Source organism: Macrotis lagotis, chromosome 1, assembly GCF_037893015.1.
Source record: "Macrotis lagotis isolate mMagLag1 chromosome 1, bilby.v1.9.chrom.fasta, whole genome shotgun sequence".
Classification (NCBI taxonomy): domain Eukaryota; kingdom Metazoa; phylum Chordata; class Mammalia; order Peramelemorphia; family Peramelidae; genus Macrotis; species Macrotis lagotis.
The window spans coordinates 544,878,982-544,894,882 of record NC_133658.1 but is presented as its reverse complement, the minus strand read 5'-3'; the positions used below and the strand labels follow the sequence as shown (position 1 = coordinate 544,894,882).

The window sequence follows — 15,901 nt, the reverse complement described above, 5'->3', positions numbered from 1 at the left end:
CACAGTATTAGATAGATGTCTGATTTATGTTGAAAACAATTTTGCTAGTAAATATCTGTTTGAATATGAAATGTGTCAATGCATAGCCCTCTTATCTGTTTGAATAATACATGTTTTGTTTTGAAGTTGTCAAATTGTTGCAAATAATTCAGAAGGAAGGAGTATATTAAGTAGGACTGCTCCAATTTTGTGCTCAAGATTGAGTCCCTGAAAGAGGGAAGTAAGTGACAAGCCAGACCTGTGGGAGTATAGGTCTGGGATTTCCTTCTACTTGCCCTTTAGACAAAGACTTCTTGGTTGTTCTCCTGGGAATGGGGAGAAGAGAGCTACTATGATTATACTGAGGTTTTCTGTTCAACATGTAGATGACTGGCAGTTAGCTTTGGGATTACAAAATTTAGGAATTAGTAGCTCCTGGATATTATAACCTGAGACTCTTATCTATTTCTCAACCCAAATCTGGCACTCCATCCACTGAACTATTTTCTTGTTTATGGATACATAATCCACAAAGTGTCATACATCCAAATTATATGAGTCTTCTTTCAAATGCCAAAGAAAGGAGTTGGCCTTTGAAATTCGATGTTGTTCTATAAAGTACATGAAATGTAATTTTAGTAGATGACCACAAGAGGGCACATTAAATCCATGTTGTTGAATTTGTTCTATTTAGGAGTGTACTCACTGATCACTAGGAAGGTAGATGTTTTCTTATATCCTTAAGAGTATTATCATATATTTAAAGTATCTGAAACTAAGACCCCTGGTTATCATAATATTCATTCAAAGGAAATTCAAAGGAAATCTTTACATTTGCTAAAATTGGTATCCTATAGAAAACTATTTGAAACACCTTGAATTATTCCATCCTTTAGAATAATTTTTATCAGTCTATTGGTGACAATATTAAGACTTCGAGAAGATAGATATCCATTAATCTATTTAACTGGAATCTCAATTAAAAACTTGATGCTTTGAATTATTTCTTAGCTTAATCATATCTTTTTTGCTTTGGAAAATTAGAAAAAATAGGTGTCTGATTAAACTTTCAATTTTGTAATTTTAAGTTATCAATTTTGGGTGAAAAGAGATAGAACTTACTGATTATCTTTATTTGAATGAATTTCTAACTATTGTATCACAACTGGAAAAGACTACCAAAAAATTAAAGTAATAATAGTTATATATTCATAAAAGGAATGTTCTTTTTTCCCCAGTTCATTCAATAATCTGTCATGGGAAAACAACAGGCATAAATGTCAACCAACTATAACCAGTTAAAGATAGAAAAAACTTTAGAAATCACTTAATTCAATTTTTTTATTGATGTGGAAACTGAAACAGAATTAACATCATCTGAGGAACATAGCTAATGAGTGGATCAATTAGGACTTGAACTCATGCCCTCTATCATTCTAGATCCAATCACTTCATTCTATTTGTTTTAATTTCCTCATCTGTAAAAATGAGCTGAAGAAGGAAATGATGAACCACTTCAGTACTGTTGCTAAGAAAACTTCAAATGGGGCCAAGAAGAGTCAGACATGACTGGGTGATCCTGGGCAAATCTCTTAACTTCGCTTCAGTTTTGTCCACCAACTTTGGTGTGAGGATCAAATATAATAATATTTTAAAATCATTTAGCACAGTGTCTGGTGCAAAAATAAGCACTCAATAAATACTTATTCCTTTCCCTTCCTTATTAATACCTTTTTTTCATTTCTAGAGGATGAGAAATGAATTTATTGCATCTAGGATATCACAAATTATACACACTAATAACTATATATGTACATCTATGTGAAACAAATATTAGATTAGTTTTTAAAAGAAAATATTTTACTAAAAGTATGTAACCTGGGGTGGCTAGATGGCACAGTGGACAGAGCACTGGCCATAGAGTCAGGAGTACCTGAGTTCAAATCTGACCTCAGACACTTAATAATTGCCTAGCTTTGTGACCTTGGGCAAGTCACTTAACCCCATTGCCTTAAATTTAAAAAAGTAAAAAAAAATATGTAACCAGCTATGGGTCAGGTTATATCCATCCCATACTTAGATAATTCCTTTAACCTAAAAGTAGGTCTTTGTATTTGTCCTTGTTAAATCTCATCTGGTTGGTTTCAACTCACTATTATAGACCTCAGAGATCATTTTAAATTTCTAGTCTATTAAATAATACACACATACACATGCACACACACACACACACACACACACACATACACTTGTGACATTATGTTATCTGAAAATTTGATAAATATATCTTCCATGTCTTTATCTGAGTTATTGATAAAAAAAATATCTAACAAGGCTGCCATACTTTCTTGTTGGTACTTATTGGGTAGAATCATTTAACCAGCTGCTTAACTATGTTCATTATTATCCATTATTTTTTTTGTCCATATTGTCCATAAAATATTTATCAAATAGCTACCTAAAATAAAGATATAGTATTTTTACAAGGTTCAGCAGATCTACAAGCCCAGTGGAACTCTAGCACTTTAGATTCAGAAGGGAATTTAGAGGTCATGCAGTCCCTCATTTTATGGATGAGAAAACAAAAGCCCAGATAGATGACAGCACTTGATCAAAGGCACATATGGAGTAAAGTGTAGCACAAGATTTCAAACAAAGAATGAACAGTTAGGAAAACCTTTTCTTTCTTGTTGATCTCATTAATTCCCATGGGTTTAATTAACATTTCTATGTAGATTGGCCCCAAATCTAAAAAAACAGAATACTTACTCTCTCTCTCTCTCTCTCTCTCTCTCTCTCTCTCTCTCTCTCTCTCTCTCTCTCTCTCTCCATAGCTTCATATCACCCAAAGGAACTGGACAGTTCCATTTAGACATTCCACTGTTTTCTCAACTTCAATATGTCCAAAATGAACCTCATGACCTCTAGCTCCAAACTTCTTCTAATTAAAATGAATATTTGGATAAGTATTTCAATATAATTAATTTCCTTTTATTTTTTATTTTTATGCATTTAAAACATTTTTCTGAAGAGTCCAAAGATTTCACCAGACTGCCAAAGGAGTCCATGACAAAAATGGTTAAGAACTCATGGAGGTGGTTGAGAAGAGATTTAGAAGGGGAAAGCAAGGAGGAAGTAGCAGAGGAAAAAAGGATGGTTCAGAATAGAGACCTAGAATATACCCACAAATGGGGGCAGAATATATTTGGTGATCCATCAGGGAGGAGTGGTGAGTACTTAGACAGCTTAGAATGGAGAGAAACCTGTGGAGGAGAGAATACTGAGGAAGAGGAGGAAGTGACCAATAATATTCAGTGAGATCAAGAAAGATGAGAATTAAGACCAGTTCACTGGATTAGACAATTAGGAGAATACTGATAAACTTGGAAAAAAGCAGTTTAGGTTGAGTGGTGTAGATAGAAGTCAGACTAAGAAGAATTGAAAAATAAATGAGTGGTAAAAAAAGGAATAAGTAGAGTGTGACAGCTTGTGAAGATGTCAAGTTGAGTGAAGGCTTTTAAAATCTAACAAAGGTGATGGGAGAAGGTAGAAAGAGGATATCTAGGCATCTTCATAGAGAGAAAGTGAGTGAATAAAGACCAGAGAATGTGAATGAATGAACAAATGACTGAAAGGGACAAAAAGAGAGATAGTATAAGAAAGCTAATAGGTTAGTTTTGACCAGATGAATCTTCTCCTCCTCAGAGGTTGGAACAGAGTAGGAGGTAATGGGTGATGATTTTGAATGGATTTAAAGTGTCAAATTGGGAACAAGAGGGACTTTAGAATGGATGGTTCCATTTTCTCTGTATATGAGGTACAGAGCTCTGTTGAAAGGAAGGAGGTAAAGGATGACTTAAGGAAAGAAGAGTTTTGGAACTGATGCTGTGGGGAGCTCTATAAAGAAACTATTGAGGTAGGGCAAAAGGATTGCCACATAACAGTTTAATTATTGAATATAAAGTGATGGTTCATTGTCAGAAGAGTTATTTGGCTTCTTCCAGTGGTATTCAGTAGGGCACAAATAAAGCATAAAATAACAATAACAATAATAATATTAAATGGTGAGATCAAATCAGGACTAGGTTTAGAATGGCTTGGTTGGCAAAAGGAAAAAAGAGAGCAGAAGACAGTACAAAATTGAACTGATTAACTTTAGGACTAAGATTTCAAAGGGAAGAAAAAAAAAGACCAGAGCAGAGTGATAGACTGGAAAGCAGGGAATGATGGAGTGATGGCTTAGAGGTAAAGATGAGTCAAGGAGGAATCTGTTTTTCTAGTACATGATATTCCATTTCCAGATACTGAATATTTTCCTTGTCTGGCTCCAATGTCTAGAATATTCTTCTTCCTCTCTGCTTCCTTCAAGTCTTTGCTAAAGTCCCCTTTTCCTTTCAAAGTTCTCATTAATCTTAGTGCCTTCCCTCTGTGATCATCACTCAACTTATCCTAGCTTGTTTGAACCTAGTTGTTTGCATGTTTTCTTCTACATTAGACTAAGCTTTTTGAAAGCAGAGATTTTTTTTGTTTTTGTTTTTCATCTTTCTTTTATATCTCCAATACTAGTTGACTGACTTACTGAGTGAATGAAGCAGTGTAAGAGTAATCTCAGCATTTTGAATCATAGAGATTGAAGATTTCAGCTGTTGCACAGATCAAGGATATATAGTCATGTCTGGTTGCAGTTGAGATAGAGTCAACATGGGAATTGAGACTGAAGATCAAGGAGGAAAAGATAGTGGTCAAATTAAGGCTAAAATTCAAGTTTCCTTTTTCTCAGTCTAGTATTCCTAGATTACCATATCTAAATGAGAAATGAGGTTTGTTTGATATGATTTATTTGTAATAAACCCATAGTGGGAAAGAACCATAGGGTTCTTTCTTTTTTAGAGTTACAAATTAATATGTTTAGTAATCCAGACTAGAATTTTTTCTGGAGAATGACATTATTCATCAGTTTCTATGATGAATAGGAAGAATTAAAAGAAGTGTGAACAAACAAATGAATTGATACAAAATAAAGTAATCAGAACCAGGAAAACCAAGACTATAACAAAATTAATCTTAAGAACAAAAAAAGAAACAATTCTGTATATTTCTAATGACCAAGTTTGAATATGAAGAAGAGATGGGAAAAAAAAGATCCTTCTCTGAAATTTGCATATGGGGAGGGCTATATAGCTATGGAACACAGAACATACTTGATTAATTTAGAGGAAAATGATTTTTTCTTGTATTATTATACATTTTTCCCCTTTTTTTATTCCTTCAGAGACCTGTTTTTATGAAGGATAGGACTGACAATGAGACATTTTCTTCAATCTTTGGTGGTATCCCACCCAAACTGGGAGAGCTTCTTTCTTTTGTTTTTGTAAGGCAATGTGGTTAAATGACTTGCTCAAAGTCATATAGCTAGGTAATTATGTGTCTGAGGCTGGATTTGAACTCAAGTCCTCCTGACTCCAGGGCCAGTGCTCTATCCACTGTGCCACCTAGCAACCCCCAGAGAGATTTTTTCTAATTAAAGGATAAAGAAAATCTAATCTAGGTATTCTAGGCCCATTGTGTTTAATTTAAGAGGTATGGGAGAAAACGTATCCCTTTGTCTAGAGTTGGGCGTGGTCTGGTTTGAGATAGGTATTTTTGTCCAGTCCTTCATTAGGGAAAAAAAGCCTAGCTTACATTATGATATTTATTCTCTCATTAATTGTTACCAATAATAATTGATTTTCACACTCAGAGACATTCCCTTTCCCAAGAGTATTTAAATATTAGTGGCCTCCATGTGGGTACTTTGGTTTCCAAGAGGACTACTGAACTTAATTTAATTTGTTAGTCTAATTAATGAATTGACTGTTAGTTACTCAGAAACTGTGTCTTGGAGCTTTGTTAACTGCATTTTTTCTCTCTATATTCTATGTTTGGAAATATAGATGTATAAAAATAAAAGCTATCAATAACAATTTAAATTAAAAAAATTATGTAGTTTTGGGGTTCTGATGTCATCCTTCCCTGAATTTTTGAAATAAGTAACTGTGCTCCTGATTTTTAAGAATCAGGAGCACACTTACTTATTTCTGATCTGATGTCTTACAAACACAATCTTTCAAATTCATTAGTTTCACAAGAATTTTCAATTCTACTTTCTCCACAATTCTTATGTCTTTTTTTTCTGCATTCACTCAGGTACAGCCCCCCTCCCCAAGATTACTCTAGTTGAAATAGCCTTTCAGATGGTCACCCTGATGCCAATCTCTCCCTGATTCCATCTATCCTCCACACAACTATCCAATGAATACTTCTAAAAACATACCCCCTCAAAGATCATCAGTAGCTCCCCACTACCTCTAGAATAAAATATAATCTCTTCTTCCTGGCATTTAAGGCTTTCCCAGGCTGACAATTACTTACACCACTCTTCAGGGAGTAGTTCCTCAGAGTAGATTTCATAGGATTCTTGAATAACCTGTTGCCATGTCTCCTTACCTTAGCATATGCTTCCCAATACCAAAATTCCAAAAAACCTCTCTCCCCAAACTTTAAGCTCATTTCCTCTTTTTCTGTCTTGGGAAGAGGTGGAAAACATCTGGAGAACATTTTTTTCCCCTTGAAATAACCATTCACATACTTGGAAGTCCGTTTTTAACTCATTTTACTTTGGCCTCTATAAGCACAGTAATTTCATCAAAGTACAAAATAGTTTAAGCAATAAAAGGTTCAGTGGGAGCCCTAAAAGAGGAACTTCTGACACAGAATAAGTTTTTCTCATGTAGTAAAATAAGTACTAGACTGAGAGAGAAAAAAAAAAAACACCTAATTTCCAGGCAAGTCACTTCTCTTTGAATCTTAATTTAAAATGGGGGGGGGGGGTTGTATTACTTTATTGGAGGAGAGTGAAATCTAGATTTAGGTCCAGAATACTGGCTCTGTTACTAATTAACTGAATGGTTTTGGGCCTCAGTTTCCTTATCTTTAAAATGAAGAGTAGGAAGGAAATAAGTATTTATTAAGTGATAGACACTGGTTTAAATGCTTTACAAATATTAACTCATTTGGTCTTCACAACAACCTTTGGATATAGGTACAATTACTCAACCATTACAGTTGAGGAACCTGAGACAGGCAGCAGTCAAGGGATTTGCCCAGGGTCATACAGCAAGCACTACATGCATCAGAATTTGAACTCAGATCTTCCTGAGTCCTGACCAGTGCCACCTAGCTGTCTTTAGATTGGACTAACTGATCCAGAGGGCCCTTACAACTCTAAATCTATGATATAAGCTATCCTATCTAGCTCAAAAACTCTGATTCTATGATTCTGGAAAGTGCAAGTTGGAAGAAAATCTATAAGACCCTTTCCAGTCTTAAAGTCTATGATTCTCTATTAACATATATATTTTTTTAAATTAAAACTTTTTTCCAATTACATATAGATGGTTTTCAACATTCATTTTTTTAAAGAATTTGAGTTTCACATTTTTCTTCTTTCCTCCCTTCCCTTTCTCCTACCCTTGTCAGCAAGTAATTTGATATACTTACACATAGCATATTTCTTAATGCTTGTTATAATGAAGCTATTTTAGAAGCAAAGAGCATTTGCCAACTCATTTTGCTAAAGGAATTCAAAAAAGAAAATACATTAGGTTACCTTCTTATTTTCTTATTTCTTCTTTTTTTTTAGTTTTTGCAAAGCAATGCGGTCAAGTGGCTTGCCCAAGTCCACACAGCTAGGTAATTACTAAGTGTCTGAGGTTGGATTTGAACTCAGGTACTCCTGACTCCAGGGCTGGTGCTCTATCTACTGTGCCACCTAGCTACCCCATACCTTCTAATTTTCAAATGTTTTACAGTATTTTGTATGTTCTTGCTATGGGTAAAGATGAAAAGAAAGTGGTCTGAATACCTTAAGGAATAGTGTTTGAGAAAAATTTGTAGTCCAACCTGATCAGAAAATAGAATTTGAAAGGATTATATACTCTGTGCATTTAAAAATAATAATCACATTTATGTAGCCCTTTACAGGATACATACTGATTTCCTCAGAACAATCCTTTGCAATAGGTAGTGCATGTATTCCTATCCCCATTTTACAAATGAAGAAACTGAAGTATAACAAGATCAAGTGATCTGCCCCTACTGGTAAATTACGGAGTTTGGACTTGTGAAATATTAAAAGGAAGATTTTCCAAGAAAAATTAAAGCGAAAATCATAGAATGTTTTTGTGATATATGTTATATATTTCTTTGCCTTGAAAGAAAATCTGTAATGCCAAAGCTACATTAATAGCATTTGTATAGCTAACTCTAAGTTTTTATTTAATTTATTTTATTTGGGGGACAGATGGTGATTATATCATAATGGATTATCTGGGTCCCTTGCTTCTTTCTTTTTTTCTTACCTAATTTCTGGATAATGCATTGCTCTGGAGGATCTTAGAAATAGGATGGAAAGAGAAAGTAAAGTTTAAATTAATTTGGTAATCTTATTTCTTGTTGTTAGTTCTAGTAAAGAGTTTGAAGAATAAAGAGCTAGTTATCAGGGATAGAAATTACATCCTACACTTAGGTTCAAAAAAATCAATCGTATTGATAAAGAAAAGAAGAGGTATAGCTAAATCAAAGTTCATATGAAAAGGATCTAGGAATTACAATGAATTACAAGCTCAAATCAGATTGATAGAATGACATGGCAGTCAAAAAACTGGTTGAATAGATAAACTGCTTTAACCATAATGTCCAGAAAAGAGGTAATAAAATAAATAACAAATTACTTTTGAGTGTGATAACTTCTGTAGCAAAGATTTTTAGTTCTAGATGTCATATTTTAGGAAAGTTATTAAAACAGGGAGTATGGGGGTGGCTAGGTGGGGTAGTGGATAAAGCAGCGGCCTTGGAGTCAGGAGTACCTGGGTTCTCAGACACTTAATAATTACCTAGCTGTGCGGCCTTGGGCAAGCCACTTAACCCCATTTGCCTTGCAAAAACCTAAAAAAAAAAAACTAGGGAGTATGTCTAGAATGGAGCAGAGTTTGGTTGGTGAAAGATTGGAGACCATATGAGAGTCAGTAGAATGAAGTAGAGAAAAGAAGATTTGGTGCACATAGGGGAGGAGATGCCTTATCTGTCTTTAGAGCCTTGATGGTAGAAAAAATCAATACATACATATTGTTTGGTTCTAAAAGGAAGCAACAGAAGCAATAGGTGCAATTTGAAAAGTAGACTTTGGACAGTTTTCAGGAAAACATTTTCTAATGATTAGGACTATTCAAAAAGAGTATGGAATGTGTTGGAAGTAGTCTATCCTCCTATCACTGGAGGTCTCTGATCAGAAGGAGAATGATCCTTTGTCAGGGATATTGTAGAGGGGATGGATGGTTTATCCTAGACTACTTCTGAGGTCCTTTCCAACTTTGAGATCCTATGATTTTGCAGTTCTATTCAGGTTCAAATTCATGGTTCAGGTGATCTAATTTTTACTAGGGACACTATCCTGGAAGAAGGGGAGTCTTTTTTACCTCATATACTGCTCTCCCCTGGCACTGCCCTGAAGTAAGTAAAGGGATGGAATAGGCATGGGAAAGTGCCAATGTTCATTTCTACCAGAGTATGTCTTTCTTTTCTACCATACTGGTTGGAGACTCATCCTTTTGCTTTTGGGAAAAAAAATCACATCTAAAATTAAAATTGGTGTTAGAGTGTATAATCCAATTTTCCATGTAAGCCTTCTCTTCACCATTGGCATCATATGTGTAAGAGGAAGCTGTATTCTCATTTGTTACAGTAAATCAGGGATGTCCAATAAAATAATTACTTGAGGGTCATACCTAGAATAAAAAAATAGTATACTAATATAATAGTTAATTTGTAGTCTTACCTTAGTTAGGTTTAGCAAGCAAAAATCTTAGTGCTTATAACTTCTTAGAAAATGACAGAAAAAGGCACAAAGTGTGAAAGCACACACAAAACAATAACAATAGTTTAAAGGTGAGTGGATACTGACTAGACTGCATTGAACAGACAGAATAAATCCCACAGATCCATTGAAAATTTCTTGCAATGTATTCATAATACTGCTTAAAAACACCAAAAAAAATTAACGTCAAAAAGATTATTTATTAGTGGTGGAATTAAAAATCTAATATGGATTCCATGTAAATTATTTTATTTTATTTTATATTATTTTAATTTATATGAAAATTAAAACCTGCAGTTAGTCAAATTGGGGTCATATTTTGGACAGCCCTGTAGTAAATAATGGAGCAAGAAAAGTTCCTGGACTTCTGGTCAAAAGGGCAGAGAGAAGACAGGCACTGTGTTAAGTTTCCCCCTCAAAAACAACATGAAAGAAACCTCTTAACAGAAATTTTATTGACAAAACCCAGAAAGAGAAGCTAGGAGAAAAACACCTACCAAAAGGTCTGTCTGTCTCAAGGGACCATGGGTGAACTGGGAGATGAGAGCAGAGGGTCAGCACAGGGACAGCAGTTGGGGGAGGCCACAGGACGCCCCCCTCAAAGTCTCAATTGCAGAGACTTTGGTGAGTGGCAGGTGCAAGAACAAACTTTAGCCACAGAATCTTTGGCTAGGGGGAGAGGAGGTATGGGAGGGTGAGTTCTAGTACAGAGAGTTTCAGATTGCTTAGAGAACAACCAGCAGGAGGGGGACCTGAGTTCCATACTTTCCGCTGAGGCCTTTCCCCAAAACAAACAGTCCCCACCCCCTCAGGCTCAGGTGTGGATAACAGAGTTCACTCAACATAAAGGGAGATTAACTCCCTCCCCCAGGGTTCAGCCCATTGTTCAAGGTCAACTCAGACTGTGGTGCTGAGGGCCTCAAACACCCAGAGAAAACAATGAGCACTCCCTATTAGCTGGCCCTTGCAATTGATAAGCAAAGTGAACAAAGCCTCTAGGATCTTCAAAAGCAAACCTCTTGGGCAGTGATTAGAGTACTGGCCTGGGAGTCAGGAGTACCTGAGTTCAAATCCAGCCTCAGACACTGAATAATTACCTAGCCATGTGGCCTTGGGTAAGCCACTTAACCCCATTGCCTTGCAAAAACTAAAAAAAAAAAAAGAAAAAAAAGAAAAGCAAACCTCTGAGAGACAGCCCCCCCAACACAAGATCCTAGAAAGATGAAGAAAGGCCATCGAAAAGTGGGCCTATGGAGAAAAAACTTAGAAGAAATAGATTCTAACCCAGAGAGATCTAGCACTTCTGAGGAGAAATGAATTGGTCTCCAGCCCAGAAAGACTTCCTTGAAGAAATCAGGAAGGAGTTTAAAAATCAATTGGAGGGGGGGCAGGGCCATGGCCACTGGGCGGGCGGCCAGACCACGGCCTTCAAGCCCCGGGGCCATGCGGCGCCAGCTCTGCCTGGGAGCAGTGGGGAGGAGGGCGCCCAGCTGGAGCCGAGCCCAACGTGCAGTATAATCATGTTTGAAATCAAGATCTGTTGCATTGGAGTAGGTTATGTTGGAGGACCCACCTGTAGTGTCATTGCACATATGTGCCCAGAAATTAGGGTCACAGTTGTTGATGTTAACGAATCTCGAATCAATGCATGGAATTCAGCAACACTACCAATTTATGAGCCAGGACTAAAAGAAGTAGTTGAATCTTGTCGAGGGAAGAATCTCTTTTTTTTCTACTGATATTGATGCTGCCATCAAAGATGCTGATCTTGTGTTTATTTCTGTTAACACACCAACAAAAACTTATGGAATGGGAAAAGGTCGGGCAGCTGATCTAAAGTATATTGAAGCCTGTGCTAGATGGATTGTACAGAATTCCAATGGATACAAAATTGTGACGGAGAAAAGCACTGTCCCAGTTAGGGCAGCAGAAAATATATGGAGAATATTTGATGCCAACACAAAACCCAACTTGAACTTACAGGTGCTCTCCAACCCTGAATTCTTATCAAAAGGCACAGCAATCAAAGACCTAAAGAACCCTGATCGAGTGCTGATTGGTGGTGATGAGACCCCTGAGGGGCAGAAAGCTGTCTATGCTTTGTCTGCTGTCTATAAACACTGGGTTCCCAAAGAAAAGATCCTCACAACCAACACTTGGTCCTCAGAGCTTTCTAAATTGGCAGCTAATGCTTTTCTTGCTCAGAGAATCAGCAGCATTAATTCTATCAGTGCTCTGTGTGAAGCAACGGGAGCTGATGTTGAAGAGGTTGCAACAGCCATTGGGATGGACCAGAGAATTGGAAATAAGTTTCTGAAGGCCAGTGTTGGTTTTGGTGGGAGCTGTTTCCAGAAAGATGTTTTAAATTTGGTTTATCTCTGTGAAGCTCTGAATTTGCCTGAAGTAGCTCGTTATTGGCAACAGGTAATAGATATGAATGACTACCAGAGAAGGTTTGCTTCCCGAATTATTGACAGTCTGTTTAATACAGTCACTGATAAGAAGATCACTATTTTGGGATTTGCATTCAAAAAGGACACTGGAGATACAAGAGAATCCTCTAGTATCTACATAAGCAAATATTTGATGGATGAAGGAGCACATCTCCATATCTATGATCCTAAAGTACCAAGGGAACAAATAGTTGTAGATCTCTCCCATCCTGGTGTTTCAGAGGATGACCAAGTGTCCCGACTGGTGACCATTACAAAGGATCCATATGAGGCATGTGATGGAGCCCATGCTGTTGTCATTTGTACTGAATGGGATATGTTTAAGGAATTGGATTACAAACGAATTCACAAAAAAATGCTGAAGCCTGCATTTATCTTTGATGGACAGCTTGTCCTCGATGATCCTCACAATGAGTTACAAACCATTGGCTTCCAGATTGAAACAATTGGCAAGAAGGTATCTTCAAAGAGAATTCCATATGCACCTTCATGTGAAATTCCAAAGTTTAGTCTACAGGACCCACCAAACAAGAAGCCAAGAGTATAGGAATTAGCATTTTTGTATTTTAAGTATTGGAGAATCATGAATACCCATATTATATTAAATAGCAAGCCAATGGAGTATTTTTAAGGAAACAAAAACTTATTTTTTTAGTGATTTTCAATTAAGTTTTTAAAAGCCACAAAGCTAGTAGCATACCTAGTCATCTTAAATGTAGAATCTATTTTCTCTATATTTTTATAATATTTTATCAGTTGTTGAATGAGTAAATGGAAAATAATCATGATGGTTTTACTGGCATACATTTTTGTAAAAATTAAACTTCAGATCTCTTGCTTTAAAATATGTTCAATACTTGTACTTCAATTTTATACCTTTCTATATTTTGTTCATCAGTATATTTTTTAAAAACTAGATGTTTTGTTAATGACTTAAAATTTTTATGTTAAATTCCAAACTGACTCTTGAATTCATCAGAAATGCCATGGAATGAGCATAATTGTGTAGGGTGTGATTGTCAGTACTGTTTGATATATAAACCATGGACCATAGAGAAAAGTAGTAAAATGAACATTCTTGGGCCTTTTCTTTATATACATAGCAAACTTATTCTCCTGGTTATGAATCTGAAGTTCCATTTTTCGTGGTAATTTTTTTTTTAGAATTTTTCAAGACAGTGGGGTTGAGTGGCTTGCCCAAGGCCACATGGCTGGATAATTGTTGAGTGTCTGGGGTCGGATTTGAACCTGGGTACTCCTGACTCCAGGGCTGGTGCTCTTGTCCACTGTGCCACCTAGCCGCCCCTCATGGTAATTTTCATAGTGAAAAAATGGATAAAAACATTCCATAAAACCTTAGTGGGAGAGTATGGAGAGCACATTGAGTCACACTTTTGTTCCAAAGAGTCAGTCAGTTGTCATCTCTTTGATAAGTTAAAATGTGTCAAATTAATTATTCATCAGAAGAGAAAAATAAATAAATAGCCTGGTCATTTTGTTCCTGTCTTCCCATAATTTTTGTTGTTAAAATTTTCTTTCTGAAAATCTGAACTTAAATACCTCCCAACCCCCAAAAGAAAGAATTTCCAAATATATAGCAGAATGCAAAAATGTGGATTATTTATGAAACTGAATCTCGATTTCAGAACTTGCTTTTTTAAAGGATATAATAAATTCCACACATTACTTTCAAAATTAAAAAAAATCAATTGGAAAAACTGGGAAAAGAAACTCAAGAGAAAATTAACACATTGCAAGAGAAAATTAACATCTTGCAACAAGAAAACAAATCCTTGGAAAATACTATTGGACAAATAAAAAATGAGAATAATTCTCTCAGATCCTTAATTGGGCAAATGCAAAAAGAAAATGATTCCTTCAAAACTATACTTGGGGAAAATGAAAACTCCTTCAAAAATAGAATTGACCAACTTGAAAAGGATTTACAAAAGATAAATGAAGAAAATTCTTCTCTAAAAAAGAATGGAATTGGTGGAACTAATGACTTCATGAGACAACAAGATTTTATTAAAGAAAACCAAAAGATGGAAAAATTGAAGAAAATGTAAAATATCTCATCAGCAAAACCACTGACCTTGAGAATAGATCAAGAAGGGACAATCTGAGAATTATAAGCCTTCCTGAAAACATTGAAGAAAAAATAATCCTGGACCTAATATTACAGGATTTAATGATGGAAAATTGCCCTGATATCATGGAACCAAAAGACAAAATAGTAATTGAAAAGAATACATTGATCCTCTCCTGAAAGAGATCCTAAAATGAAAACACCAAAGAACATTTTAGCCAAATTCCAGAATTATCAGATAAAAGAGAGAATCCTGCAAGCAGTCAGAAAAAAACAATTTAAAATCCCAAGGAGCCATAGTAAGGACTATGCAAGACCTGGCTGCATCAACAAGAGGATTGAAGGGGTGGCTAGGTGGCACAGTGGATAAAGCACTGGCCCTAGAGTCAGGAGTACCTGGGTTCAAATCTGGTTTCAGACACTTAATAATTACTTAGCTGTGTGGCCTTGGGCAAGCCACTTAACCCCATTTGGCTTGCAAAAACCTAAAAAAAACCCCAACCCCCTCCCCAAAAACTAAATAAAAAAACCAAAACAAAGGGATTGAAGGGCCTGGAATGAGATATTCTGAAGAATAAGGGAGCTTGGAATGCAGCCAAGAATCCTCTATCTGGCAAAGCTGAGCCTTTTTTTTCCAGGTGAAAAGATGGACATTTAACCAAATGGGAGATTTTCAACATTTTCTGATGAAAAGACCAAAGCTAAATAGAAAATTTGGACATCAAATAGGAGGCTCAAGAGACACATGAAAAGGTTAAAAAAAAGAGTAAAGAAAAAAATTGCTATCTGAAACTGGCTAAATCCCTACTTTGGAGAAAGACTCTAATAACTTGCAAGAATTGTAACTCTATTAGAGAGAATATACTTAGCCAGAAGTGATGGACATATAACTTTTATATGACTCAGATAGAATGATTTAAAAACAATACCTCTTTATAAAGGGGGACAGTAAGGAGCTGGGAGAATGGAGGAGACTGAATGGGGTAAATCTCATTACATCAAAAGGTAAAAAGACCTATTGTAATAGAGGGGAAGAAGGGAGGAAGTGAGAACCACCTGATCTTACTCTCATCAGACTTGGCTTAAAAGTCAACTTAACACACATTCAGTAAAGTTAAGAAACTTATCTTATCCTTCAAGTATTAAAAGGGGGGAAAGGGGATGGGGGATGAGGAGGGGGAGAAAAAGGGGAAACTAACAGAAAGAAGAAGGGGAAAAGGGAAAGGGGGAAGAAAGGGGAAAAAGGGAAAGGGGAAAGAAAGGGGAGGGGTTTGATATAGGAAGGCAAACACACTGAAGGTGTCAGTATTGAGAAACAAAACACTGGGGAATATGGATAAAGGGGAAAAGGGGGAAATACAAATAGAGAGATGATAGCATGGAGGAAAATAGAGTTCATAATTATCACTTTGAATGTGAATGGGATGAATTCTCCCTTAAAACATAACCGAATAGCAGAGTGGATTA

At 36.0% G+C, this 15,901-nt stretch overlaps 1 protein-coding gene and 1 pseudogene across 4 annotated transcripts in view; one reads left to right on the top strand and one right to left on the bottom strand.

Annotated features, from left to right (window-relative positions):
• Positions 1–15,901, bottom strand: part of COL8A1 (collagen type VIII alpha 1 chain) — a 215,016-nt gene that overhangs the window by 12,240 nt on the left and 186,875 nt on the right. The gene's annotated exons all lie outside the window — the stretch shown is intronic.
• Positions 11,413–13,024, top strand: LOC141521190 (UDP-glucose 6-dehydrogenase pseudogene; annotated as a pseudogene).